At 62.4% G+C, this 26,720-nt stretch overlaps 1 protein-coding gene across 2 annotated transcripts in view; it reads right to left on the bottom strand.

The window, feature by feature from the left end:
- Positions 1-26,720, bottom strand: part of LOC140430903 (adhesion G protein-coupled receptor G3-like) — a 380,819-nt gene that overhangs the window by 103,809 nt on the left and 250,290 nt on the right. The window lies entirely within an intron of this gene.

Here is a 26,720-nt window from a genome sequence, read left to right as displayed (position 1 = left end):
TGCAGCATAACCTCACTAGTCTTGAACTCCATCCCTCTAGCAATGAAAGACAAAACTCGATTAGCCTTCTTAATCATCTGTTGCACCTGCACACCAACTTTTTGCAACTCGTGCACCAGCACACCCAGGTCCCTCTGCACAGCAGCATGTTTTAACATCTTACCGTTTAAATAATAATCCATTCTGCTGTTATTCCTCCCAAAATGGATAGCCTCACACTTGGCAACATTGAATTCCATCTGCCAGACCCTAGCCCATTCACCTAACCTATCCAAATCCTTCTGCAGGCTTCTGGTATCCTCTGCCCTTTTTGCTTTACCACTCATCTTAGTGTCGTCTGCAAACTTTGACACATTGCACTTGGTCCCCAACTCCAAATCGTCTATGTAAATTGTGAACAACTGCGGGCCCAACACTGATCCTTGAGGGACCCCACTAGTTACAGGTTGCCAACCAGAGAAACACTCATTTATCCCCACTCTCTGCTTTCTGTTAGTTAACCAATCCTCTACCCATGCTACCACTTTACCCTCAATGCCATGCATCTTTAGTTTATGCAGCAACCTTTTGTGTGGCACCTTGTCAAAAGCTTTCTGGAAGTCCAGATATACCACATCCATTGGCTCCCCGTTATCTACTGCACTGGTAACGTCCTCAAAAAACTCTACCAAATTAGTCAGACACGACCTACCCTTTGTGAACCCATGCTGCGTCTGCCCAATGGGACAATTTCCCTCCAGGTGCCCCGCTATTTCCTCCTTAATGATAGATTCTAGCATTTTCCCTACAACCAAAGTTAAGCTTACCGGCCTATAATTACCCACTTTCTGCTGACCTCCTTTTTTAAACAGTGGTGTCACGTTTGCTCCTTTCCAATCCTCTGGGACCACCCCAGAGTCTAGTGAATTTTGATAAATTATCACTAGTGCGTTTACAATTTCCCTAGCCATCTCTTTTAACACTCTGGGATGCATCCCATCAGGGCCAGGAGACTTGTCTACCTTTAGCCCCATTAGCTTGCCCAATACTGCCTCCTTAGTGATTACAATCATATCAAGGTCCTCACCTATCATATCTTTATTTCCATCAGTCACTGGCATGTTATTTGTGTCCTCCACTGTGAAGTCTGACCCAAAAAACCTGTTCAGCTCCTCAGACATTTCCCCGTCTCCTATTATTAAATCTCCCTTCTCATCTTCCAAAGGAACAATATTTACCTTAGCCACTCTTTTTTGTCTGATATATTTGTTGAAGCTTTTACTATCTGCTTTTATGTTCTGAGCCAGTTTACTTTCATAGTCTACCTTACTCTTCTTTATAGCTTTTTTAGTAGCTTTCTGTTGTCCCCGAAAGACTTCCCAGTCCTCTAGTCTCCCACTAATTTTTGCCACTTTGTATGTTTTTTCCTTCAATTTGAAACTCTCCCTCACCTCCTTAGATATCCACGGTCGATTTTTCCCCTTTCTACCATCTTTCTTTTTTGTCAGTATGAACCTTTTCTGAACACTGTGAAAGATCGCTCGGAAGGTTCTCCACTGTTCCTCAACTGCTTCACCATGAAGTCTTTGCTCCCAGTCTACCTTAGCTAGTTCTTCTCTCATCCCATTGTAATCGCCTTTGTTTAAGCACAAAACACTCGTGTTTGATTTTACCTTGTCATCCTCCAACTGTATTTTAAATTCCACCATCTTGTGGTCGCTCCTTCCAAGAGGATCCCGAACTATGAGATCATTAATCAATCCTGCCTCATTACACAGGACCAGATCTAGAACCGCTTGTTCCCTTGTAGGTTCCATTACATACTGTTCCAGGAAATTATCCTGGGCACATTCTATAAACTCCTCCTCAAGGCTGCCTTTACCAACCTGGTTAAACCAATCGATATGCAGATTAAAATCTCCCATGATAACCGCTGTACCATTTCTACATGCATCCGTTATTTCTTTGCTTATTGTCTGCCGTACCATCCTGTTACTATTTCTCCCCGTGTTTGCGTGGTTTCGCCCCCACAACCCAAAAGATGTGCAGAGTACGTGGATTGGCCCAGCTAAATTGCGCCTTAATTGGCAAAAATAAATTGGATACTCTAAATAATAAAAAAAAAAGAACCAGGACCTGCAAGAGGGAGTGAGTAAGAACCAGGGACTATGACAGGGAGCCGGGAAGAGCCATGGTCGTGTGAGTGAGGGGGGAAAAGCCAGGGCCTGTGAGAGGTAGCAGGTAAGAGTGGGCCTGTAAAAGGGATCGGGGAAAGGCCCTTTGTGAGGGAGCGGGTAAGAGCAGAGCCTGTATGTGGGAGTTGGGAAGAGCCAGCACCAGAGAAGGAGTGAAGGAGAGTACAGCCTGTGTGGGGAGTGGGGCCTGTGAGAGTGAGCGGAGAAAACCGGGGTCGATGTGAGCGGCTGGGGAAGAGCAGGGCCTCAAAGAGATAGAGCGGCAAGAGTGGGGCCTGTGACAGTGAGCAGGGTCTATGAGATGGACTGTCAGAAGAGCCAGGTCCTATGAGAGGGAGTGGGAAAGAGCTAGGGCCTGTGTGAGGGAGCGGGAAAGAGCCAGGGTCTGTAAGAGCAAACGGGTCCTCTCAGAGGGAACGGAGCCTGTGAGAGGGAGTGGGGAAAGGCCAGGTGTGAGGGAACAGGTAAGGGCGGAGCCAGCGACAGTGATTGGGGAAGAGCAGGGTATGTATGAGGGAGCGGGGCCTGTGAGAGGGAGCAGGGCCAGTGAGGGGAAGTGGGGAAGAGCCAGGGCCTGTCTGAGGGAGCAGTGAAGAGTCATGGCCCGTGGGAGGGAGCAAGGAAGAGGGAGGGCCAGTTTGAGGGAACGAGATCTTGGAGTGCGGAAGACCCAGGGACTGTGAGAGAGAGCATGATCTGTGAGAGGGAGCGGCAAAGAGCAGGGAAGTGCCAGGGAGAGGGCAGGGCACGGAGTGGGAGTAGGAAAGAGCGGCGGTGATGGAGCGTGGAAAAGCAGGGCCTGTGAGATGGAGAGGCTAACACAAGGGCCCGTGAGAGGGAGTGAGAAAGAGCAGGGCCAGAATGTGGGAGCGGTGAAGAGCAGAGCCTTTGAGAGGAAGTGCGGTAGAGTCAAGTACTGTTTGAGGGAGCGGGGAAGGGCGGGGCTAGTGACAGGGGGCAGGGCATGTGTTAGGGAGTGGGGTCTGCAAGAGGGTGTGGGGCCTGTGTGTGGGAGCAGCGAATGGCCAGGGCCTGTGTGAGGCAGCAGGGCCGGTTAGAGGGAGCCGGGCCTGTGTAAGTGAATGGGAAAGAGTGAGGCACTTGAGAGGGAGCAGAGAAGAGAGAGGCCTGTGAGAGGGAGCAGGGAAGAGGCAGGACTTGTGAGAGGCAGAAGTGCCTATGAGAGGGAGTGGAGAAGGTCCAGGTCTTGTGTGAGGGAGTGAGGAAGGTCCAGGGCCTGTGCGGGGGAGTGGGGTATGTGAAAGGGTGCAAGGAAGAGCCATGGTCTGTGAGAGGGAGCGGGCAAGACCCAGGGAGTGGGCCTGTGTTAGGGAGCGGGGAAGTGCGGGACAAGTGAGACAGAGCAGAGAAGAGGTAGGCCTGTAAGAGGGAGCGGGGAAGAGGCAGGGCCTGTGAGAAGCAGCAGTGGCTGTGAGAGAGAGTGAGGAAGGTCCAGGGCTTCTGTGAGCGAATGAGGAAGGCCTGTGAGGGGGAGCGCGATATGTGAGAGAGCGCACGGAGGAGTCATGGTCTGTGAGAGGGAGCGGCAAGAGCCAGGGTCTGTGAGAGAAAGCAGGGCCTGTCAGAAGAAGCAGGGCCTGTGCAAGTGAGTGGGGAAGGGCCAGTGCCTGTGTGCGGGAGCGGGAAGTGTGGGGCCAGTGACAGGGACTGGGGAAGAGCAGGGCATGGGAGAGGGGCCTGTCAGAGGGAGCTGTGTCTGGGAGAGCGGAGCCTGGGCGAGGGAGTGGGGCCTGTGTATGGGAGTTGAGTCTGGGCGAGCGGAGCCTGAGAGAGAGAGCAGAGCCTGTGAGAGGGAGCTGTGTCTGGGAGAGCGGAGCCTGTGAGAGGGAGTGGGGCCTGTGAGAGGGAGTTGTGTCTGGGCGAGCGGAGCCTGTGTGAGGGTGTGGGGCTGTGAGAGGGAGCTGTGTCTGGGCGAGCGGAGCCTGTGTGAGGGTGTGGGGCTGTGAGAGGGAGCTGTGTCTGAAAAAGCGGAACCTGTGAGAGGGAGCTGAGTCTGGGACAAAGAACAAAAAAGAACAAAGAAATGTACAGCACAGGAACAGGCCCTTCGGCCCTCCAAGCCCGTGCCGACCATACTGCCCGACTAAACTACAATCTTCTACACTTCCTGGGTCCGTATCCTTCTATTCCCATCCTATTCATATATTTGTCAAGATGCCCCTTAAATGTCCCTATCGTCCCTGCCTCCACTACCTCCTCCGGTAGTGAGTTCCAGGCACCCACTACCCTCTGCGTAAAAAACTTGCCTCGTACATCTACTCTAAACTTTGCCCCTCTCACCTTAAACCTATGCCCCCTAGTAATTGACCCCTCTACCCTGGGGAAAAGCCTCTGACTATCCACTCTGTCTATGCCCCTCATAATTTTGTATACCTCTATCAGGTCGCCCCTCAACCTCCTTCGTTCCAGTGAGAACAAACCGAGTTTATTCAATCGCTCCTCATAGCTTATGCCCTCCATACCAGGCAACATTCTGGTAAATCTCTTCTGCACCCTCTCTAAAGCCTCCACATCCTTCTGGTAGTGTGGCGACCAGAATTGAACACTATACTCCAAGTGTGGCCTAACTAAGGTTCTATACAGCTGCAACATGACTTGCCAATTCTTATACTCAATGCCCCGGCCAATGAAGGCAAGCATGCCGTATGCCTTCTTGACTACCTTCTCCACCTGTGTAGCCCCTTTCAGTGATCTGTGGACCTGTACTCCTAGACAACAGAGGCTGTGAGAGGGCGCTGTGTCTGGGTGAGCATAGCCTGTGAGGGGGCGCTGTGTCTGGGTGAGCAGAGCCTGTGAGAGGGATCGGGGCCTGTGAGAGGGATAGGGGCCTGCGAGAGGGATAGGGGCCTGCGAGAGGGATAGGGGCCTGCGAGAGGGATAGGGGCCTGCGAGAGGGAGTGGGGCCTGTGAGAGGGAGTGGGGCCTGTGTGAGGGAGTGGGGCCTGTGAGAGGGATTGGGGCCTGCGAGAGGGAGTGGGGCCTGCGAGAGGGATCGGGACCTGCGAGAGGGAGTTGAGCCTGTGAGAGGAATCGGGGCCTGCGAGAGGCATCGAGGCCTGCGAGAGGGATCGGGGCCTGCGGGAGGGAGTGGGGCCTGTGAGAGGGAGTGGGGCCTGTGAGAGGGATCAGGGTCTGGGAGAAGGATCGGGGCCTGCGAGAGAGATTGGGGCCTGCGAGAGGGATCGGGGCCTGCGAGAGGGAGGAGGGCCTGCGAGAGGGAGCGGCGAAGAGCCAGGGCATGTGTGAGGGAGTGAAACGTGTGAGAGGTAGCGGGGATGAGCGTAGTCCTTTTTGAGGGAGCTGTGACTGTGAGGGGAACAGGGAAGATGATGGCCTGCATAAGGCAGCAGGGCTAGTAAGAGGGATCAGGGAAGAGCAGGCCCTTTGTGAGGGAGCCTGTGTGTGGGAGTGGGGCCTCAGGAGCGAGCGGAGAAGACCAGGGCCAATTAGAGGGAGTGGGGAAGAGCGGGGCCTTTGAAAGAGAGAGAGAGACTGGGCATGAGTGGGGCCTGTGACAGGGAGTGAGGAAGAGACAGGGCCTGAGTGAGGAAGCTGGGAAGAGCTTGGGCCTGTGAAAGGGAGCAGGATCTGTGAGAGGGAGCAGCGAAGAGCCAGGGCCTGTGTGAGAGAGCAGGACCTATGAGAGGGAGCGGAGAAGAGCCAGGGTTTGTGAGAGGGAATGCAGCATGCGTGAGGGAGGAGGGAAGAGCCAGGGCCTGTGAGAGGGAATTCAACATGTGAGAGAGAGGAGGGAAGAGCCAAGGCCTGTGTGATGGAGCAGGCCCTGTGAGAGAGAGTGGGGAAGAACCAGGTCTTGTGAGAGGGAGCAGGGAAGAGAGTGGGAGTGGGGAAGAGCAGGGGTGGAGCAGCGAAGAGGTGCAAGACAGATGTGTGGGAGGGTTGAAGATTGGGGCATGTGGGAGGGAGCACAGCATGTGAGAGATAACGGGGCCTGTGAGGGGGAGCGGGGCCTGTGAGGAGGAGCGGGGCCATGAGAGGGAGCGGGGCCTGTGAGGGGGAGTGGGGCCTGTGAAAGGGAGCGGGGCCTGTGAGGGGAAGCAGGACCGGTGAGGGTGAGCGGGGCCTCTAAGAGGGAGTGGGGCCTGTGAGATGGAGCGGGGCCTATGAGACGGAGCGAGCCTGTGAAGGGAAGTGTGCAAGTGCTAGGGCCTGTGTGTGGGAGCAGGGAAGAGTGGACACATGAGAGGGAGTGGAAAGACGTGAGGCCTGTGAGAGGGAACGGGGCAGAGCCAGGGCCTGTGTGATGGAGCAGGCCCTGTGAGAGAGAGCGGGGAAGAACCAGGATCCGGTGAGAGGGAGCAGGGAAGGGAGTAGGAGTGCGGAAGAGCAGGGGTGGAGGAGCGAAGAAGTGCAGGACCGATGTGTGGGAGGGTTGAAAATTGGGGCATGTGAGAGGGAGAGCGGCATGTGAGAGGGAACGGGGCCTGAGAGAGAGAGGGTGGCCTGTGAGGGGGAGCGAGCCCTGTGAGAGGGAGCGGGACCTGAGAGAGGGAGCAGGGCCTGTGAGGGCGAGCGGGACCTGTGAGAGGGAGCGCGGCCAGTGCGAGGGCACGGGACCTTTGATAGGGAACGGGACCTGTGAGAGGGAGCGGGGCCTGTGAGAGGGAACGGGACCTGTGAGAGGGAGCGGGGCCTGTGAGAGGGATCGGGGCCTGCGCGAGGGAGTGGGGCCTGCAAGAGGGAGTGGGGCCTGGGAGAAGGATCAGGGCCTGCAAGAAGGATTGAGGCCTGCGAGAGGGCTCGTGGCCTGCGAGAGGGAGGGGGGCCTGTGAGATGGAGCGGCGAAGAGCCAGGGCATGTGTGAGGGAGTGAGACATGTGAGAGGTAGCGGGGACGAACCTAGTCCTTTTTGAGGGAGCTGTGACTGTGAGGGGAACAGGGAAGATGATGGCCTGCATAAGGGAGCAAGGCTAGTGAGAGGGATCAGGGCCATTTGTGAGGGAGCCTGTGTGTGGGAGTGGGGCCTCAGAGAGCGAGCGGAGAAGATCGGGGCCGATTAGAGGGAGTGGGGAAGAGCGGGGCCTTTGAAAGAGAGATAGAGAGTGGCATGAGTGGGGCCTGTGACAGGGAGTGAGGAAGAGCCAGGGCCTGAGTGAGGAAGCTGGGAAGAGCTTGGGCCTGTGAAAGGGTACAGGATCTGTGAGAGTGAGCGGCGAAGAGCCAGGGCCTGTGTGAGAGAGCAGGACCTCTGAGAGGGAGCGGAGAAGAGCCAGGGCTTGTGAGAGGGAATGCAGCATGCGTGAGAGAGGAGGGAAGAGCCAGGGCCTGTGAGAGGGAATTCAACTGGTGAGAGAGAGGAGGGAAAAGCTTGGGGAGTGTGGGAGCCTGTGTGATGGAGCAGGCCCTGTGAGAAAGAGTGGGGAATAACCAGGTCCTGTGAGAGGGAGCAGGGAAGAGAGTAGAAGTGGGGAAGAGCAGGGGTGGAGCAGCGAAGAAGTGCAGGACCGATGTGTGGGAGGGTTGAACATTGGGGCATGTGAGAGGGAGCACGGCATGTGAGAGATAGAACGATACAGCGCAGTACAGGCCCTTCGGCCCACGATGTTGCACCGAAACAAAAGCCATCTAACCTACACTATGCCATTATCATCCATATGTTTATCCAATAAACTTTTAAATGCCCTCAATGCTGGCGAGTTCACGACTGTAGCAGGTAGGGCATTCCACGGCCTCACTACTCTTTGCGTAAAGAACCTACCTCTGACCTCTGTCCTATATCTATTACCCCTCAGTTTAAAGCTATGTCCCCTCGTGCCAGCCATTTCCATCCGCGGGAGAAGGCTCTCACTGTCCACCCTATCTAACCCCCTGATCATTTTGTATGCCTCTATTAAGTCTCCTCTTAACCTTCTTCTCTCCAACGAAAACAACCTCAAGTCCATCAGCCTTTCCTCATGAGATTTTCCCTCCATACCAGGCAACATCCTGGTAAATCTCCTCTGCACCCGTTCCAAAGCCTCCACGTCCTTCCTATAATGCGGTGACCAGAACTGTACGCAATACTTCAAATGCGGCCGTACCAGAGTTCTGTACAGCTGCAACATGACCTCCTGACTCCGTAACTCAATCCCTCTACCAATAAAGGCCAACACTCCATAGGCCTTCTTCACAACCCTATCAACCTGGGTGGCAACTTTCAGGGATCTATGTACATGGACACCTAGATCCCTCTGCTCATCCACACTTCCAAGAACTTCACCTTTAGCCAAATATTCCGCATTCCTGTTATTCCTTCCAAAGTGAATCACCTCACATTTCTCTACATTAAACTCCATTTGCCACCTCTCAGCCCAGCTCTGCAGCTTATCTATATCCCTCTGTATCCAGCTACATCCTTCCACACTATCGACAGCACCACCGACTTTAGTATCGTCTGCAATTTACTCACCCACCCTTTTGCGCCTTCTTCTAGGTCATTGACAAAAATGACAAACAGCAACGGCCCCAGAACAGATCCTTGTGGTACTCTGGGGAATAACGGGGCCTGTGAGGGGGAGCGGGGCCTGTGAGGAGGAATGGGGCCTGTGAGGGGGAGCAGGGAATGTTAAGGGGAGCGGGGCCTCTGAGAGGGAGCGGAGCCTGTGAGAGGGAGCGGTGCCTGTGATGGGGAGTGGGGCCTACGGGGGGGAGCGGGGCCTGAGAGAGTGAGCGGGGCCTGTGAGACGGAGCGGGCCTGTGAAGGGAAGTGGGCAAGTGACAGGGCCTGGGTGTGGGAGCGCGGAACAGTGGACACATGAGAGGGAGTGGAAAGACGTGAGGCCTGTGAGAGGGAACGGGGAGGAGCCAAGGCCTGTGAGAGGGAGTGGGGCCTGTGAGGGGGAACAGGACCTGTGAGAGGGAGCGAGGCCTGTGAGAGGGAATGGGGTCTGTGAGGGGGAACGGAACCTGTGAGTGGGGGCGGGGCCTGTGAGAGGGAGCGGGGCCTGTGAGGCGGAGCGAGGCCTGTGAGAGGGAGTGGGGTCTGTGAGAGGGAGCTGTGTCTGGGAGAGCGGGGCCTGTGAGGGGGAGCGGGGCCTGTGAGGGGGAGCGGGGCCTGTGAGGGGGAGCGGGGCCTGTGAGGGGGAGCAAGGCCTGTGAGAGGGAGTGGGGTCTGTGAGAGGGAGCTGTGTCTGGGAGAGCGGGGCCTGTGAGGGGGAGCGGGGCCTGTGAGGGGGAGCGGGGCCTGTGAGGGGGAGCGAGGCCTGTGAGAGGGAGTGGGGTCTGTGAGAGGGAGCTGTGTCTGGGAGAGCGGGGCCTGTGAGGGGGAGCGGGGCCTGTGAGGGGGAGCGGGGCCTGTGAGGGGGAGCAAGGCCTGTGAGAGGGAATGGGGTCTGTGAGAGGGAATGGGGCCTGTGTGAGGGCGCTGAGTCTGGGCGAGCTGAGCCTGTGAGAGGGAGCTGAGTCTGGGAGAGCAGAACCTGTGAGAGGGAGGGGGGCCTATGTGAGGGAACAGGACCTGTGAGGGGGAGCGGGGCCTGTGAGAGGGAACGGGACCTGTGAGAGCGAACGGGACCTGAGAGGGGGAGCGGGGCCTGTGAGAGGGAGCGGGGCCTGTGAGAGGGAGCTGAGTCTGGGCGAGCGGAGCTTGTGAGAGGGAGTGGGGTCTGTGAGAGGGAGCTGTGTCTGGGAGAGCGGAGCCTGTGAGAGGGAATGAGGTCTGTGAGAGGGAACGGGACCTGTGAGGGGGAGGCGGGCCTGTGAGAGGGAGCGGGGCCTGTGAGAGGGAGTGGGGTCTGTGAGAGGGAGCTGTGTCTGGGACAAAGGAGCCTGTGTGAGGGAGCGGGGCCTGTGAGGGGGAGCGGGGCCTGTGAGTGGGAACGTGGCCTGTGAGGGGGAGTGAGGCCTGTGAGAGGGAGTGGGGCCTGTGAGAGGGAGCTGTGTCTGGGAGAGCGGACCCTGTGTGAGGGAGCGGGGTCTGTGAGAGGGAATGGGGTCTGTGAGAGGGAGCTGTGTCTGGGCGAGCGGAGCCTGTGAGAGTGAGTGGGGCCTGTGTGAGGGAGCTAAGACTGGGAGAGCGGAGCCTGTGAGAGGGAATGGGGTCTGTGAGAGGGAATGGGGCCTGTGTGAGGGCGCTGAGTCTGGGCGAGCTGAGCCTGTGAGAGGGAGCTGAGTCTGGGAGAGCAGAACCTGTGAGAGCGAGGGGGGCCTATGTGAGGGAACAGGACCTGTGAGGGGGAGCGGGGCCTGTGAGAGGGAACGGGACCTGTGAGAGCGAACGGGACCTGAGAGGGGGAGCGGGGCCTGTGAGAGGGAGCGGGGCCTGTGAGAGGGAGCTGAGTCTGGGCGAGCGGAGCTTGTGAGAGGGAGTGGGGTCTGTGAGAGGGAGCTGTGTCTGGGAGAGCGGAGCCTGTGAGAGGGAATGAGGTCTGTGAGAGGGAACGGGACCTGTGAGGGGGAGGCGGGCCTGTGAGAGGGAGCGGGGCCTGTGAGAGGGAGCGGGGCCTGTGAGGGGGAGCGGGGCCTGTGAGGGGGAGCGAGACCTGTGAGAGGGAGTGGGGCCTGTGAGAGGGAGCTGTGTCTGGGAGAGCGGACCCTGTGTGAGGGAGCGGGGCCTGTGAGAGGGAGCTGTGTCTGGGCGAGCGGAGCCTGTGAGAGTGAGTGGGGCCTGTGTGAGGGAGCTAAGACTGGGAGAGCGGAGCCTGTGAGAGGGAATGGGGTCTGTGAGAGGGAATGGGGCCTGTGTGAGGGAGCTGAGTCTGGGCGAGCTGAGCCTGTGAGAGGGAGCTGAGTCTGGGCGAGCGGAGCCTGTGAGAGGTAACTGTGTCTGGGAGAGCAGAATCTGTGAGAGGGAGGGGAGCCTGTGTGAGGGAACGGGACCTGTGAGAGCGAACGGGACCTGAGAGGGGGAGCGGGGCCTGTGAGAGGGAGCGGGGCCTGTGAGAGGGAGCTGAGTCTGGGCCAGCAGAGCCTGTGAGAGGGAGTGGGGTCTGTGAGAGGGAGCTGTGTCTGGGAGAGCGGAGCCTGTGAGAGGGAATGGGACCTGTTGGAGGGAGCGGGGCCTGTGAGAGGGAACGCGACCTGTGAGAGGGAACGGGACCTGCGAGGGGGAGCGGGGACTGTGAGAGGGAGCGGGGCCTGTGAGAGGGAGGTGAGTCTGGGCGAGCGGAGCCTGTGAGAGGGTGTGGGGTCTGTGAGAGAGAGCTGTGTCTGGGAGAGCGGAGCCTGTGAGAGGGAATGGGGTCTGTGAGATGGATCGGGACCTGTGAGGGGGAGCGGGGCCTGTGAGAGCGAGCGGGGCCTGTGAGAGGGAATGGGGTCTGTGAGGGGGAACGGGACCTGTGAGTGGGGGCGGGGCCTGTGAGAGGGAGCGGGGCCTGTGAGGGGGAGCGAACCCTGTTAGAGGGAGTGGGGTCTGTGAGAGGGAGCTGTGTCTGGGCGAGCGGAGCCTGTGAGAGTGAGTGGGGCCTGTGTGAGGGAGCTAAGACTGGGAGAGCGGAGCCTATGAGAGGGAATGGGGTCTGTGAGAGGGAATGGGGCCTGTGTGAGGGCGCTGAGTCTGGGCGAGCTGAGCCTGTGAGAGGGAGCTGAGTCTGGGCGAGCGGGGTCTGTGAGAGGGAACTGTGTCTGGGAGAGCAGAACCTGTGAGTGGGAGCGGGGCCTGTGTGAGGGAGTGGGGTCTGTGAGAGGGAGCTGTGTCTGGGCGAGCCGAGCATGTCTGATGGCGTGTGTCTGGGTGAGCAGAGTCTGTGAGAGGGATCGGGGCATGTGAGAGGGATCGGGGCCTGTGAGAGGGATCGGGGCCTGTGAGAGGCAGCGGGGCCTGTGAGGGGTTGCGGGCCCTGTGAGGGGCTGCGGGGCCTGTGAGAGGGAGCGAGGCCTGTGAGGGGGAGTGGGGTCTGAGAGAGGGAGCAGTGTCTGGGAGAGCGGAGCTTGGGTGAGGGAGTGGGGCCTGTGAGAGGTTGTTGTGTCTGGCCGAGCGGACCCTGTGAGAGGGAATGAGGCCTGTGAGAGGGAACTGTGTCTGTGCGAGCGGAGCCTGTGAGAGGGCGCTATGTCTGGGAGTGCAGAGCCTGGGCGAGGGAACTGTGTCTGGGTGAGCGGACCCTGTGAGAGGGATCGGGGCCTGTGAGAGGGATCGGGACCTGTGAGAGGGATCCGGGCCTGTGAGAGGGAGCGGGACCTGTGAGGGGGTGCGGGGCCTGTGAGGGGGTGCGGGGCCTGTGTGGGGGAGCGGAGCCTGTGAGGGGGAACGAGGCCTGTGAGGGGGAGTGGGGTCTGTGAGAGGGAGCTGTGTCTGGGAGAGCGGAGCCTATGTGATGGAGCGGGGGCCTGTGTGAGGGAGCTGTGTCTGGGCGAGCGGAGCCTGTGAGAGGGAGTGGGGCCTGTGAGGGAACTGAGTCTGGGAGAGCGCACCCAGTGAGAGGGAATGGGGTCTGTGAGAGGGAGCTGTGTCTGGGACAAAGGAGCCTGTGTGAGGGAGCGGGGCCTGTGAGGGGGAGCGGGGCCTGTGAGTGGGAACGTGGCCTGTGAGGGGGAGTGAGGCCTGTGAGAGGGAGTGGGGCCTGTGAGAGGGAGCTGTGTCTGGGAGAGCGGACCCTGTGTGAGGGAGCGGGGTCTGTGAGAGGGAATGGGGTCTGTGAGAGGGAGCTGTGTCTGGGCGAGCGGAGCGTGTGAGAGTGAGTGGGGCCTGTGTGAGGGAGCTAAGACTGGGAGAGCAGAGCCTGTGAGAGGGAATGGGGTCTGTGAGAGGGAATGGGGTCTGTGTGAGGGCGCTGAGTCTGGGCGAGCTGAGCCTGTGAGAGGGAGCTGAGTCTGGGAGAGCAGAACCTGTGAGAGGGAGGGGGGCCTATGTGAGGGAACAGGACCTGTGAGGGGGAGCGGGGCCTGTGAGAGGGAACGGGACCTGTGAGAGCGAACGGGACCTGAGAGGGGGAGCGGGGCCTGTGAGAGGGAGCGGGGCCTGTGAGAGGGAGCTGAGTCTGGGCGAGCGGAGCTTGTGAGAGGGAGTGGGGTCTGTGAGAGGGAGCTGTGTCTGGGAGAGCGGAGCCTGTGAGAGGGAATGAGGTCTGTGAGAGGGAACGGGACCTGTGAGGGGGAGGCGGGCCTGTGAGAGGGAGCGGGGCCTGTGAGAGGGAGTGGGGTCTGTGAGAGGGAGCTGTGTCTGGGACAAAGGAGCCTGTGTGAGGGAGCGGGGCCTGTGAGGGGGAGCGGGGCCTGTGAGTGGGAACGTGGCCTGTGAGGGGGAGTGAGGCCTGTGAGAGGGAGTGGGGCCTGTGAGAGGGAGCTGTGTCTGGGAGAGCGGACCCTGTGTGAGGGAGCGGGGTCTGTGAGAGGGAATGGGGTCTGTGAGAGGGAGCTGTGTCTGGGCGAGCGGAGCCTGTGAGAGTGAGTGGGGCCTGTGTGAGGGAGCTAAGACTGGGAGAGCGGAGCCTGTGAGAGGGAATGGGGTCTGTGAGAGGGAATGGGGCCTGTGTGAGGGCGCTGAGTCTGGGCGAGCTGAGCCTGTGAGAGGGAGCTGAGTCTGGGAGAGCAGAACCTGTGAGAGCGAGGGGGGCCTATGTGAGGGAACAGGACCTGTGAGGGGGAGCGGGGCCTGTGAGAGGGAACGGGACCTGTGAGAGCGAACGGGACCTGAGAGGGGGAGCGGGGCCTGTGAGAGGGAGCGGGGCCTGTGAGAGGGAGCTGAGTCTGGGCGAGCGGAGCTTGTGAGAGGGAGTGGGGTCTGTGAGAGGGAGCTGTGTCTGGGAGAGCGGAGCCTGTGAGAGGGAATGAGGTCTGTGAGAGGGAACGGGACCTGTGAGGGGGAGGCGGGCCTGTGAGAGGGAGCGGGGCCTGTGAGAGGGAGCGGGGCCTGTGAGGGGGAGCGGGGCCTGTGAGGGGGAGCGAGACCTGTGAGAGGGAGTGGGGCCTGTGAGAGGGAGCTGTGTCTGGGAGAGCGGACCCTGTGTGAGGGAGCGGGGCCTGTGAGAGGGAATGGGGTCTGTGAGAGGGAGCTGTGTCTGGGCGAGCGGAGCCTGTGAGAGTGAGTGGGGCCTGTGTGAGGGAGCTAAGACTGGGAGAGCGGAGCCTGTGAGAGGGAATGGGGTCTGTGAGAGGGAATGGGGCCTGTGTGAGGGAGCTGAGTCTGGGCGAGCTGAGCCTGTGAGAGGGAGCTGAGTCTGGGCGAGCGGAGCCTGTGAGAGGTAACTGTGTCTGGGAGAGCAGAATCTGTGAGAGGGAGGGGAGCCTGTGTGAGGGAACGGGACCTGTGAGAGCGAACGGGACCTGAGAGGGGGAGCGGGGCCTGTGAGAGGGAGCGGGGCCTGTGAGAGGGAGCTGAGTCTGGGCGAGCAGAGCCTGTGAGAGGGAGTGGGGTCTGTGAGAGGGAGCTGTGTCTGGGAGAGCGGAGCCTGTGAGAGGGAATGGGACCTGTTGGAGGGAGCGGGGCCTGTGAGAGGGAACGCGACCTGTGAGAGGGAACGGGACCTGCGAGGGGGAGCGGGGACTGTGAGAGGGAGCGGGGCCTGTGAGAGGGAGGTGAGTCTGGGCGAGCGGAGCCTGTGAGAGGGTGTGGGGTCTGTGAGAGAGAGCTGTGTCTGGGAGAGCGGAGCCTGTGAGAGGGAATGGGGTCTGTGAGATGGATCGGGACCTGTGAGGGGGAGCGGGGCCTGTGAGTGCGAGCGGGGCCTGTGAGAGGGAATGGGGTCTGTGAGGGGGAACGGGACCTGTGAGTGGGGGCGGGGCCTGTGAGAGGGAGCGGGGCCTGTGAGGGGGAGCGAGCCCTGTTAGAGGGAGTGGGGTCTGTGAGAGGGAGCTGTGTCTGGGCGAGCGGAGCCTGTGAGAGTGAGTGGGGCCTGTGTGAGGGAGCTAAGACTGGGAGAGCGGAGCCTATGAGAGGGAATGGGGTCTGTGAGAGGGAATGGGGCCTGTGTGAGGGCGCTGAGTCTGGGCGAGCTGAGCCTGTGAGAGGGAGCTGAGTCTGGGCGAGCGGGGTCTGTGAGAGGGAACTGTGTCTGGGAGAGCAGAACCTGTGAGTGGGAGCGGGGCCTGTGTGAGGGAGTGGGGTCTGTGAGAGGGAGCTGTGTCTGGGCGAGCCGAGCATGTCTGATGGCGTGTGTCTGGGTGAGCAGAGTCTGTGAGAGGGATCGGGGCATGTGAGAGGGATCGGGGCCTGTGAGAGGGATCGGGGCCTGTGAGAGGCAGCGGGGCCTGTGAGGGGTTGCGGGCCCTGTGAGGGGCTGCGGGGCCTGTGAGAGGGAGCGAGGCCTGTGAGGGGGAGTGGGGTCTGAGAGAGGGAGCAGTGTCTGGGAGAGCGGAGCTTGGGTGAGGGAGTGGGGCCTGTGAGAGGTTGTTGTGTCTGGCCGAGCGGACCCTGTGAGAGGGAATGAGGCCTGTGAGAGGGAACTGTGTCTGTGCGAGCGGAGCCTGTGAGAGGGCGCTATGTCTGGGAGTGCAGAGCCTGGGCGAGGGAACTGTGTCTGGGTGAGCGGAGCCTGTGAGAGGGATCGGGGCCTGTGAGAGGGATCGGGACCTGTGAGAGGGATCCGGGCCTGTGAGAGGGAGCGGGACCTGTGAGGGGGTGCGGGGCCTGTGAGGGGGTGCGGGGCCTGTGTGGGGGAGCGGAGCCTGTGAGGGGGAACGAGGCCTGTGAGGGGGAGTGGGGTCTGTGAGAGGGAGCTGTGTCTGGGACAGCGGAGCCTATGTGATGGAGCGGGGGCCTGTGTGAGGGAGCTGTGTCTGGGCGAGCGGAGCCTGTGAGAGGGAGTGGGGCCTGTGAGGGAGCTGAGTCTGGGAGAGCGCACCCAGTGAGAGGGAATGGGGTCTGTGAGAGGGAGTGGGTCCTGTGTATGGGAGCTGAGTCTGGGCGAGTGGAGCTTGTGAGAGTGTGATGAGTCTGGCCGAGTGGAGCCTGTGAGAGGGAACTGTGTCGGGAGTGCGGAACCTGTGAGAGGGAGTGGGGCTGTGTGAGTTGACAGGACCTGTAAGAGGGAGCAGGGCCTGTGAGAGGGAGTGGGGCCTGTGAGAGGGAACGTGGCCTGTGAGAGGGAACGGGACCTCTGAGGGGGAGTGGGGCCTGTGAGTGGGAGCGGGGCCTGTGAGAGGGAGCGGGGCCTGTGAGAGGGAGCGGGGCCTGTGTGAGCAAGATGTGTCTGGAAGAGCGGAGCCTGTGAGAGGGAGTGGGTTCTGTGAGAGGGAGTGGGGTCTGTGAGAGGGAGTGGGGTCTGTGAGAGGGAGTGGGGTCTGTGAGAGGGAGCTGTGTCTGGGCGAGCAGAGCCTGTGTGAGGGAGTGGTTCCTGTGAGAGGAGTTGTGTCTGGGCGAGCGGAGCCTGTGAGAGGGCGCTGTGTCCGGTAGAGCGGTGCCTGGGAGAGGGAAGTGTGTCTGGAAAAGCAGAACCTGAGAGAGGGAGTGAGTCCTGTGAGAGGGAGTTGTGTCTGGGCGAGCGGAGCCTGTGTGAGGGAATGAGGCCTGTGAGAGGGAGCTGTGTCTTGGCGAGCGGAGCCTGTGTGATGGCGCTGTGTCTGGGTGAGCAGAGTCTGTGAGAGGGATCGGGGCCTGTGAGAGATATCGGGGCCTGTGAGGGGGAGCGGGGCCTGTGAGGGGGAGCGGGGCCTGTGAGGGGGAGCGGGGCCTGTGAGGGGGAGCGGGGCCTGTGAGGGGGAATGGGACCTGTGAGAGGGAGCGTGGCCTGTGAGAGGGAACGGGACATGTGAGAGGGAGCGGGGCCTGTAAGAGGGAACGGGACCTGTGAGAGGCAGCGGGGCCTGTGAGAGGGAAAGGGACCTGTGAGGGGGAGCGGGGCCTGTGAGGGGAAGCGCGGCCTGTGAGGGAGAGCGGGGCCTGTGAGGGAGAGCGGGGCCTGTGTGAGGCAGCAGTGCCTGTGTGAGGGAGCGGGGCCTGTGTGAGGGACCTGTGTCAGGGAGAGCGGAGCCTGTGAGAGGGAGTGGGGTCTGTGAGAGGGAGTGGGGTCTGTGAGGTGGAGGTGTGTCTGGGCGAGCGGAGGGTGTGTGAGTGAGTGGCGTCTGTGAGAGGGAGTTGTGTCTGGGCGAGCGGAGCTTGTGAGTGGGCGCTGTGTCGGGGAGAGCGGAGCCTTGGCGAGGGAACTGTGTCTGGAAAAGCGGAACCTGTGAGTGGAAGCTGAGTCTGGGAGTGCGGACCCTGTGAGACGGCGCTGTGTCTGGGTGAGCAGGGCCTGTGAGAGGGATCGGGGCTTGTGGAGGGATCGGGGCCGGTGAGAGGGATCGGGGCCTGTGAGGGGGAGCGGGGCCTGTGAGGGGGAGCGGGGCCTGTGAGGGGGAGCGGGGCCTGTGAGGGGGAGCGGGGCCTTTGAGGGGCAGCGGGGCCTGTGATGGGCAGCGGGGCCTATGCGGGAGAACGGGGCCTGTGAGGGGGAGCGGTGCCTGTGAGGGGGAGCGAGGCCTGTGAGAGGGAGCGAGGCCTGTGAGAGGGAGCGAGGCCTGTGAGAGGGAGTTGTGTCTCGCCAAGCGGAGCCTGTGAGAGGGAATGAGGCCTGTGAGAGGGAGCTGTGTCTGTGCAAGCGGAGCCTGTGAGAGGGCGCTGTGTCTGGGAGTGCGGAGCCTAGGCGAGGGAACTGTGTCTGGGTGAGCAGAGCCTGTGAGAGGGATCGGGGCCTGTGAGAGGGATCGGGACCTGTGAGAGGGATCCGGACCTGTGAGAGAGAGCGGGACCTGTGAGGGGATGCGGGGCCTGTGAGGGGGAGCGGGGCCTGTGTGAGGGAGCTGAGTCTGGGAGAGCGGACCCTGTGAGAGGGAATGGGGTCTGTGAGTGGGAGTGGGGACTGTGTATGGGAGCTGAATCTGGGCGAGCGGAGCCTGTGAGAGGGAGCTGAGTCTGGCCGAGTGGAGCCTGTGTGAGGGAACTGTGTCTGGGAGAGCGGAACCTGTGCGAGGGAGTGGGGCTGTGTGAGTTAACAGGACCTGTAAGAGGGAGCAGGGCCTGTGAGAGGGAGTGGGGCCTGTGAGAGGGAGCGTGGCCTGTGAGAGGGAACGGGACCTGTGGGGGGGAGCTGGGCCTGTGAGGGGGAGCGGGGCCTGTGAGGGGGAGCGGGACCTGTGAGGGGGAGCGGGACCTGTGAGGGGGAGCGGGCCCTGTGAGAGGGAGTGGTGTCTGTGAGACGGAGTGGGGCCTGTGAGAGGGAGCTGAGGCTGGGCGAGTGGAGCTTGTGAGAGGGAGTGGGGTCTGTGAGAGGGATTGGGGTCTGTGAGAATTAGCCTGTGAGAGGGAGCTGTGTCAGGGGAAGCGGAGCATGTGAGAGGGAGTGGGGCGTGTGAGAGGGAGCTGAGTCTGGGCGAGCAGAGCCTGTGAGAGGGAGTGGGGCCTGTGTGAGGGAGCTGCGTCTGGGCGAGCGGAGCCTGTGAGAGGGAGTGGGGTCTGTGAGAGGGAGTGGTGTCTGTGAGAGCGATGTGTGTCTGGGCGAGCGGAGCCTGTGTGAGGGAGTGGGGCCTGTGTGAGGGAGCTGCGTCTGGGCGAGCGGAGCTGTGAGAGGCAGTGGGGTCTGTGAGAGGGAGTGGGGTCTGTGAGAGGGAGTGGGGTCTGTGAGAGGGAGTTGTGGCTGGGCGAGCGGAGCCTGTGTGAGGGAGTGGGGCCTGTGGGAGGGAGTTGTGTCTGGGCGAGCGGAGCCTGTGAGAGGGAGTAAGGCCTGTGAGAGGGAGTTGTGTCTGGGCGAGCGGAGCCTGTGAGAGTGAGTAAGGCCTGTGAGGGGGAGCGGGGCCTGTGAGGGGCAGCGGGGCCTGTGCGGGGGAATGAGGCCTGTGAGGGGGAGCGGGGCCTGTGAGGGGGAGCGAGGCCTGTGAGGGGGAGCAGGGCCTGTGAGAGGGATTGGGGTCTGAGAGAGGGAGCAGTGTCTGGGAGAGCAGAGCTTGTGTGAGGGAGTGGGGCCTGTGAGAGGGATTTGTGTCTCGCCGAGCGGAGCCTGTTAGAGGGAATGAGGCCTGTGAGAGGGAGTTGGGTCTGTGCGAGCGGAGCCTGTGAGAGGGCGCTGTGTCTGGGAGTGCGGAGCCTGGGCGAGGGAACTGTGTCTGGGTGAGCAGAGCCTGTGAGAGGGATCGGGGCCTGTGAGAGGGATCGGGACCTGTGAGAGGGATCTGGACCTGTAAGAGGGATCCGGGCCTGTGAGAGGGAGCGGGACATGTGAGGGGGTGCGGGGCCTGTGAGGGGCAGCGGGGCCTGTGCGGGGGAATGAGGCCTGTGAGGGGGAGCGGGGCCTGTGAGGGGGAGCGAGGCCTGTGAGAGGGAGCGAGGCCTGTGAGAGGGATTGGGGTCTGAGAGAGGGAGCAGTGTCTGGGAGAGCAGAGCTTGTGTGAGGGAGTGGGGCCTGTGTGAGGGAGCTGAGTCTGGGAGAGCGGACCCTGTGAGAGGGAGTGGGGCCTGTGTATGGGAGCTGAGTCTGGGCGAGCGGAGCCTGTGCGAGGGAGTGGGGCCTGTGAGTTAACAGGACCTGTAAGAGGGAGCAGGGCCTGTGAGAGGGAGCAGGGCCTGTGAGAGGGAGCGGGGCCTGTGAGAGGGAACGGTACCTGTGAGAGGGAACGGGACCTGTGAGGGGGAGCGGGGCCTGTGAGGGGGAGCGGGGCCTGTGAGGGGGAGCGGGGCCTGTGAGGGGGAGCGGGGCCTGTGAGGGGGAGCGGGGCCTGTGAGGGGGAGCGGGGCCTGTGAGGGGGAGCGGGGCCTGTGAGGGGGAGCGGGGCCTGTGAGGGGGAGCGGGGCCTGTGAGAGGGAGCGAGGCCTGTGAGAGGGATTGGGGTCTGAGAGAGGGAGCAGTGTCTGGGAGAGCAGAGCTTGTGTGAGGGAGTGGGGCCTGTGTGAGGGAGCTGAGTCTGGGAGAGCGGACCCTGTGAGAGGGAGTGGGGCCTGTGTATGGGAGCTGAGTCTGGGCGAGCGGAGCCTGTGCGAGGGAGTGGGGCCTGTGAGTTAACAGGACCTGTAAGAGGGAGCAGGGCCTGTGAGAGGGAGTAGGGCCTGTGAGAGGGAGCGGGGCCTGTGAGGGGGAGCGGGGCCTGTGAGGGGGAGCGGGTCCTGTGAGGGGGAGCGGGGCCTGTGAGGGGGAGCGGGGCCTGTGAGGAGGAGCGGGGCCTGTGAGGGGGAGCGGGGCCTGTGAGGGGGAGCGGGGCCTGTGAGGGGGAGCGGGGCCTGTGAGGGGGAGCGAGGCCTGTGAGAGGGAGTGGGGCCTGTGTGAGCGAGATGTGTCTGGACGAGGGGAGCCTGTGAGAGGGAGTGGGGTCTGTGAGAGGGAGTGGGGCCTGTGAGAGGGGGCTGAGTCTGGGCGAGTGGAGCCTGTGAGAGGGAGTGGGGTCTGTGAGAGGGAGTGGGGTCTGTGGGAATTAGCCTGTGAGAGGGAGCTGTGTCAGGGGAAGCGGAGCATGTGAGAGGGAGTGGGGCCTGTGAGTGGGAGCTGAGTCTGGGCGAGCAGAGCCTGTGAGAGGGAGTGGGGCCTGTGCGAGGGAGCTGCGTCTGGGTGAGCGGAGCCTGTGAGAGGGAATGGCGTCTGTGAGAGGGAGTGGGGTCTGTGAGAGCGAGGTGTGTCTGGGCGATCGGAGCCTGTGTGAGGGAGTGGGGCCTGTGTGAGGGAGCTGCGTCTGGGCGAGCGCAGCTGTGAGAGGGAGTGGGGTCTGTGAGAGGCAGTGGGGTCTGTGAGAGGGAGTGGGGTCTGTGAGAGGGAGATGATTCTGGGTGAGCGGAGCCTGTGTGAGTGAGTTGGGTCTGTGAGAGGGAGCTGTGTCTGGGCGAGCGGAGCCTGTGTGAGGGACTGGGGCCAGTGAGAGGGAGTTCTGGCTGGGCGAGCGGAGCCTGTGTGAGGGAGTGGGGCCTGTGAGAGGGAGTTGTGTCTGGGCGAGCGGAGCCTGTGAGAGGGAGTAAGGCCTGTGAGAGGGAGCTGTGTCTGGGCGAGCGGAGCCTGTGTGAGGGAGTAAGGCCTGTGAGAGGGAGCTGTGTCTGGGCGAGCGGAGCCTGTGAGAGGGCGCTGTGTCCGGGAGAGCGGAGCCTGGGCGAGGGAAGTGTGTCTGGAAAAGCAAAACCTGAGAGAGGGAGTGAGGCCTATGAGAGGGAGCTGTGTCTGGGCGAGCGGAGCCTGTGTGTTGGCGCTGTGTCTGGGTGAGCAGAGTCTGTGAGAGAGATCGGGGCCTGTGAGAGGGATCGGTGCCTGTGAGAGGGATCGGGGCCTGTGAGGGGGAGCGGGGCCTGTGAGGGGGAATGGGACCTGTGTGAGGATGCGTGGCCTCTGAGAGGGAACGGGACCTGTGAGAGGGAGCGGGGCCTGTAAGAGGGAACGGGACCTGTGAGAGGGAGCGGGGCCTGTGAGAGGGAAAGAGAACTGTGAAGGGGAGCGGGGCCTGTGAGGGAGCGGGGCCTGTGAGGGGAAGCGGGGCCTGTGAGGGGGAGCGGGGCCTGTGAGGGAGCGGGGCCAGTGAGGGGGAGCGGGGCCTCTGAGGGGGAGCGGGGCCTGAGAGGGGGAGCGGGGCCTGTGAGGGGAGCGGGGCCTGTGTGAGGCAGCAGGGCCTGTGAGGGGAGCGGGGCCTGTGTGAGGCAGCAGGGCCTGTGTGAGGGAGCGGGGCCTGTGTGAGTGTGCTGTGTCAGGGAGATCGGAGCCTGTGAGAGGGAGTGGGGTCTGTGAGAGGGAGTGTTGTCTGTGAGGGGGAGGTGTGTCTGGACGAGCGGAGCCTGTGTGAGGGAGAGGGGTCTGTGAGAGGGAGCTGTGTCTGGGCGAGCGGAGCCTGTGTGAGGGAGTGGGGCCTGTGAGAGGGAGCTGTGTCTGGGCGAGCGGAGCCTGTGTGAGGGAGTGGGGCCTGTGAGAGTGAGTTGTGTCTGGGCGAGCGGAGCTTGTGAGTGGGCGCTGTGTCGGGGAGAGCGGAGTCTTGGCGAGGGAAATGTGTCTGGAAAAGCGGAACCTGTGAGTGGAAGCTGAGTCTGGGAGTACGGACCCTGTGAGACGGCGCTGTGTCTGGGTGAGCAGAGCCTGTGAGAGGGAGCGGGGGCCTGTGTGATGGAGCTGTGTCTGGGAGAGCGGAGCCTGTGAGAGGGAGTGGGGCCTGTGAGGGGGAGCGGGGCCAGTGAGGGGGAGCGAGGCCTGTGAGAGGGAGTGGGTTCTGAGGGAGGGAGCTGTGTCTGTGAGAGCGGAGCCTGTGTGAGGGAGTGGGGCCTGTGAGAGGGAGTTGTGTCTGGCTGAGCGGAGCCTGTGAGAGTGAGTGAGGCCTGTGAGAGGGAGCGGGGCCTGTGAGGGGGAGCGGGGCCTTTGAGGGGCAGCGGGGCCTGTGCGGGGGAACGGGGCCTGTGAGGGGGAGCGGGGCCTGTGAGGGGGAACGTGGCCTGTGTGGGGGAGCGAGGCCTGTGAGAGGGAGTGGGGCCTGTGAGAGGGAGCTGTGTCTGGGAGAGCGGACCCTGTGTGAGGGAGCGGAGCCTGTGAGAGGGAATGGGGTCTGTGAGAGGGAGCTGTGTCTGGGCGAGCGGAGCCTGTGAGAGTGAGTGGGGCCTGTGTGAGGGAGCTAAGACTGGGAGAGTGGAGCCTGTGAGAGGGAATGGGGTCTGAGAGAGGGAATGGGGCCTGTGTGAGGGCGCTGAGTCTGGGCGAGCTGAGCCTGTGAGAGGGAGCTGAGTCTGGGCGAGCGTAGCCTGTGAGAGGGAACTGTGTCTGGGAGAGCAGAACCTGTGAGAGGGAGCGGGGCCTGTGTGAGGGAGTGGGGTCTGTGAGAGGGAGCTGTGTCTGGGCGAGCCGAGCCTGTGAGAGGGAGTGGGGCCTGTGAGAGGGAACGGTGCCTGTGAGAGTGAGCGGGGCCTGTGAGAGGGAGTTGTGTCTGGGCGAGCGGAGCCTGTGAGAGGGCGCTGTCTCCGGGAGAGCGGTGCCTGGGAGAGGGAAGAGTGTCTGGAAAAGCAGAACCTGAGAGAGGGAGTGAGTCCTGTGAGAGGGAGTTGTGTCTGGGTGAGCAGAGTCTGTGAGAGGGATCGGGGCATGTGAGAGGGATCGGGGCCTGTGAGAGGGATCGGGGCCCGTGAGAGGGATCGGGGCCTGTGAGAGGGATCGGGGCCTGTGAGAGGCAGCGGGGCCTGTGAGGGGGAGTGGGCCCTGTGAGGGGCAGCGGTGCCCGTGAGAGGGAGCGAGGCCTGTGAGAGGGAGTGGGGACTGAGAGAGGGAGCAGTGTCTGGGAGAGCGGAGCCTGTGAGAGGGATCGGGGCATGTGAGAGGGATCGGGGCCTGTGAGAGGGATCGGGGCCTGTGAGAGGCAGCGGGGCCTGTGAGGGGGAGCGGGCCCTGTGAGGGGCAGCGGGGCTTGTGAGAGGGAGCGAGGCCTGTGAGGGGGAGAGGGGTCTGAGAGAGGGAGCAGTGTCTGGGAGAGCGGAGCTTGGGTGAGGGAGTGGGGCCTGTGAGAGGTTGTTGTGTCTGGCCGAGCGGACCCTGTGAGAGGGAATGAGGCCTGTGAGAGGGAACTGTGTCTGTGCGAACGGAGCCTGTGAGAGGGCGCTGTGTCTGGGAGTGCAGAGCCTGGGCGAGGGAACTGTGTCTGGGTGAGCGGAGCCTGTGAGAGGGATCGGGGCCTGTGAGAGGGATCGGGACCTGTGAGAGGGTTCCGGGCCTGTGAGAGGGAGCGGGACCTGTGAGGGGGTGCGGGGCCTGTGAGGGGGTGCGGGGCCTGTGTGGGGGAGCGGAGCCTGTGAGGGGGAACGAGGCCTGTGAGGGGGAGTGGGGTCTGTGAGAGGGAGCTGTGTCTGGGAGAGCGGAGCCTATGTGATGGAGCGGGGGCCTGTGTGAGGGAGCTGTGTCTGGGCGAGCGGAGCCTGTGAGAGGGAGTGGGGCCTGTGAGGGAGCTGAGTCTGGGAGAGCGCACCCAGTGAGAGGGAATGGGGTCTGTGAGAGGGAGTGGGGCCTGTGTATGGGAGCTGAGTCTGGGCGAGTGGAGCTTGTGAGAGTGAGATGAGTCTGGCCGAGTGGAGCCTGTGAGAGGGAACTGTGTCGGGAGTGCGGAACCTGTGAGAGGGAGTGGGGCTGTGTGAGTTGACAGGACCTGTAAGAGGGAGCAGGGCCTGTGAGAGGGAGTGGGGCCTGTGAGAGGGAGCGTGGCCTGTGAGAGGGAACGGGACGTCTGAGGGGGAGTGGGGCCTGTGAGTGGGAGCGAGGCCTGTGAGAGGGAGCGGGGCCTGTGAGAGGGAGCGGGGCCTGTGTGAGCAAGATGTGTCTGGAAGAGCGGAGCCTGTGAGAGGGAGTGGGTTCTGTGAGAGGGAGTGGGGTCTGTGAGAGGGAGCTGAGTCTGGGCGAGTGGAGCCTGTGAGAGGGAGTGGGGTCTGTGAGAGGGAGTGGGGTCTGTGAGAATTAGCCTGTGAGAGGGAGCTGTGTCAGGGGAAGCGGAGCATGTGAGAGGGAGTGGGGCCTGTGAGTGGGAGCTGAGTCTGGGCGAGCAGAGTCTGTGAGAGGGAACGGGACGTCTGAGGGGGAGTGGGGCCTGTGAGTGGGAGCGGGGCCTGTGAGAGGGAGCGGGGCCTGTGAGAGGGAGCGGGGCCTGTGTGAGCAAGATGTGTCTGGAAGAGCGGAGCCTGTGAGAGGGAGTGGGTTCTGTGAGAGGGAGTGGGGTCTGTGAGAGGGAGCTGAGTCTGGGCGAGTGGAGCCTGTGAGAGGGAGTGGGGTCTGTGAGAGGGAGTGGGGTCTGTGAGAATTAGCCTGTGAGAGGGAGCTGTGTCAGGGGAAGCGGAGCATGTGAGAGGGAGTGGGGCCTGTGAGTGGGAGCTGAGTCTGGGCGAGCAGAGTCTGTGAGAGGGAGTGGGGTCTGTGAGAGGGAGTGGGGTCTGTGAGAGGGAGTGGGGTCTGTGAGAGGGAGTGGTGTCTGTGAGAGGGAGCTGTGTCTGGGCGAGCGGAGCTGTGAGAGGGAGTGGGGTCTGTGAGAGGGAGTGGGGTCTGGGAGAGGGAGTGGGGTCTGTGAGAGGGAGCTGTGTCTGGGCGAGCAGAGCTTGTGTGAGGGAGTGGGGCCTGTGAGAGGAGTTGTGTCTGGGCGAGCGGAGCTTGTGAGTGGGCGCTGTGTCGGGGAGAGCGGAGCCTTGGCGAGGGAACTGTGTCTGGAAAAGCCGAACCTGTGAGTGGAAGCTGAGTCTGGGTGAGCAGGGCCTGTGAGAGGGATCAGGGCCTGTGGAGGGATCGGGGCCTGTGAGAGGGATCGGGGCCTGTGAGGGGGAGCGGGGCCTGTGAGGGGGAGCGGGGCCTGTGAGGGGGAGCGGGGCCTTTGAGGGGCAGCGGGGCCTGTGATGGGCAGCGGGGCCTATGCGGGAGAACGGGGCCTGTGAGGGGGAGCGGTGCCTGTGAGGGGGAGCGAGGCCTGTGAGAGGGAGCGAGGCCTGTGAGAGGGAGTTGTGTCTCGCCAAGCGGAGCCTGTGAGAGGGAATGAGGCCTGTGAGACGGAGCTGTGTCTGTGCGAGCGGAGCCTGTGAGAGGGCGCTGTGTCTGGGAGTGCGGAGCCTAGGCGAGGGAACTGTGTCTGGGTGAGCAGAGCCTGTGAGAGGGATCGGGGCCTGTGAGAGGGAGCGGGACCTGTGAGGGGATGCGGGGCCTGTGAGGGGGAGCGGGGCCTGTGTGAGGGAGCTGAGTCTGGGAGAGCGGACCCTGTGAGAGGGAATGGGGTCTGTGAGTGGGAGTGGGGACTGTGTATGGTAGCTGAGTCTGGGCGAGCGGAGCCTGTGAGAGGGAGCTGAGTCTGGCCGAGTGGAGCCTGTGTGAGGGAACTGTGTCTGGGAGAGCAGAACCTGTGAGAGGGAGCGGGGCCTGTGTGAGGGAGTGGGGTCTGTGAGAGGGAGCTGTGTCTGGGCGAGCCGAGCCTGTGAGAGGGAGTGGGGCCTGTGAGAGGGAACGGTGCCTGTGAGAGTGAGCGGGGCCTGTGAGAGGGAGTTGTGTCTGGGCGAGCGGAGCCTGTGAGAGGGCGCTGTCTCCGGGAGAGCGGTGCCTGGGAGAGGGAAGAGTGTCTGGAAAAGCAGAACCTGAGAGAGGGAGTGAGTCCTGTGAGAGGGAGTTGTGTCTGGGCGAGCGGAGCCTCTGTGAGGGAATGAGGCCTGTGAGAGGGAGCTGTGTCTGGGTGAGCGGAGCCTGTCTGATGGCGCTGTGTCTGGGTGAGCAGAGTCTGTGAGAGGGATCGGGGCATGTGAGAGGGATCGGGGCCTGTGAGAGGGATCGGGGCCCGTGAGAGGGATCGGGGCCTGTGAGAGGGATCGGGGCCTGTGAGAGGCAGCGGGGCCTGTGAGGGGGAGTGGGCCCTGTGAGGGGCAGCGGGGCCCGTGAGAGGGAGCGAGGCCTGTGAGAGGGAGTGGGGACTGAGAGAGGGAGCAGTGTCTGGGAGAGCGGAGCCTGTGAGAGGGATCGGGGCATGTGAGAGGGATCGGGGCCTGTGAGAGGGATCGGGGCCTGTGAGAGGCAGCGGGGCCTGTGAGGGGGAGCGGGCCCTGTGAGGGGCAGCGGGGCTTGTGAGAGGGAGCGAGGCCTGTGAGGGGGAGAGGGGTCTGAGAGAGGGAGCAGTTTCTGGGAGAGCGGAGCTTGGGTGAGGGAGTGGGGCCTGTGAGAGGTTGTTGTGTCTGGCCGAGCGGACCCTGTGAGAGGGAATGAGGCCTGTGAGAGGGAACTGTGTCTG

This window comes from Scyliorhinus torazame, chromosome 10 (genome assembly GCF_047496885.1).
Source record: "Scyliorhinus torazame isolate Kashiwa2021f chromosome 10, sScyTor2.1, whole genome shotgun sequence".
NCBI classification, from domain to species: Eukaryota; Metazoa; Chordata; class Chondrichthyes; order Carcharhiniformes; family Scyliorhinidae; genus Scyliorhinus; species Scyliorhinus torazame.
This window is presented reverse-complemented; position numbering and strand designations above follow the sequence as displayed.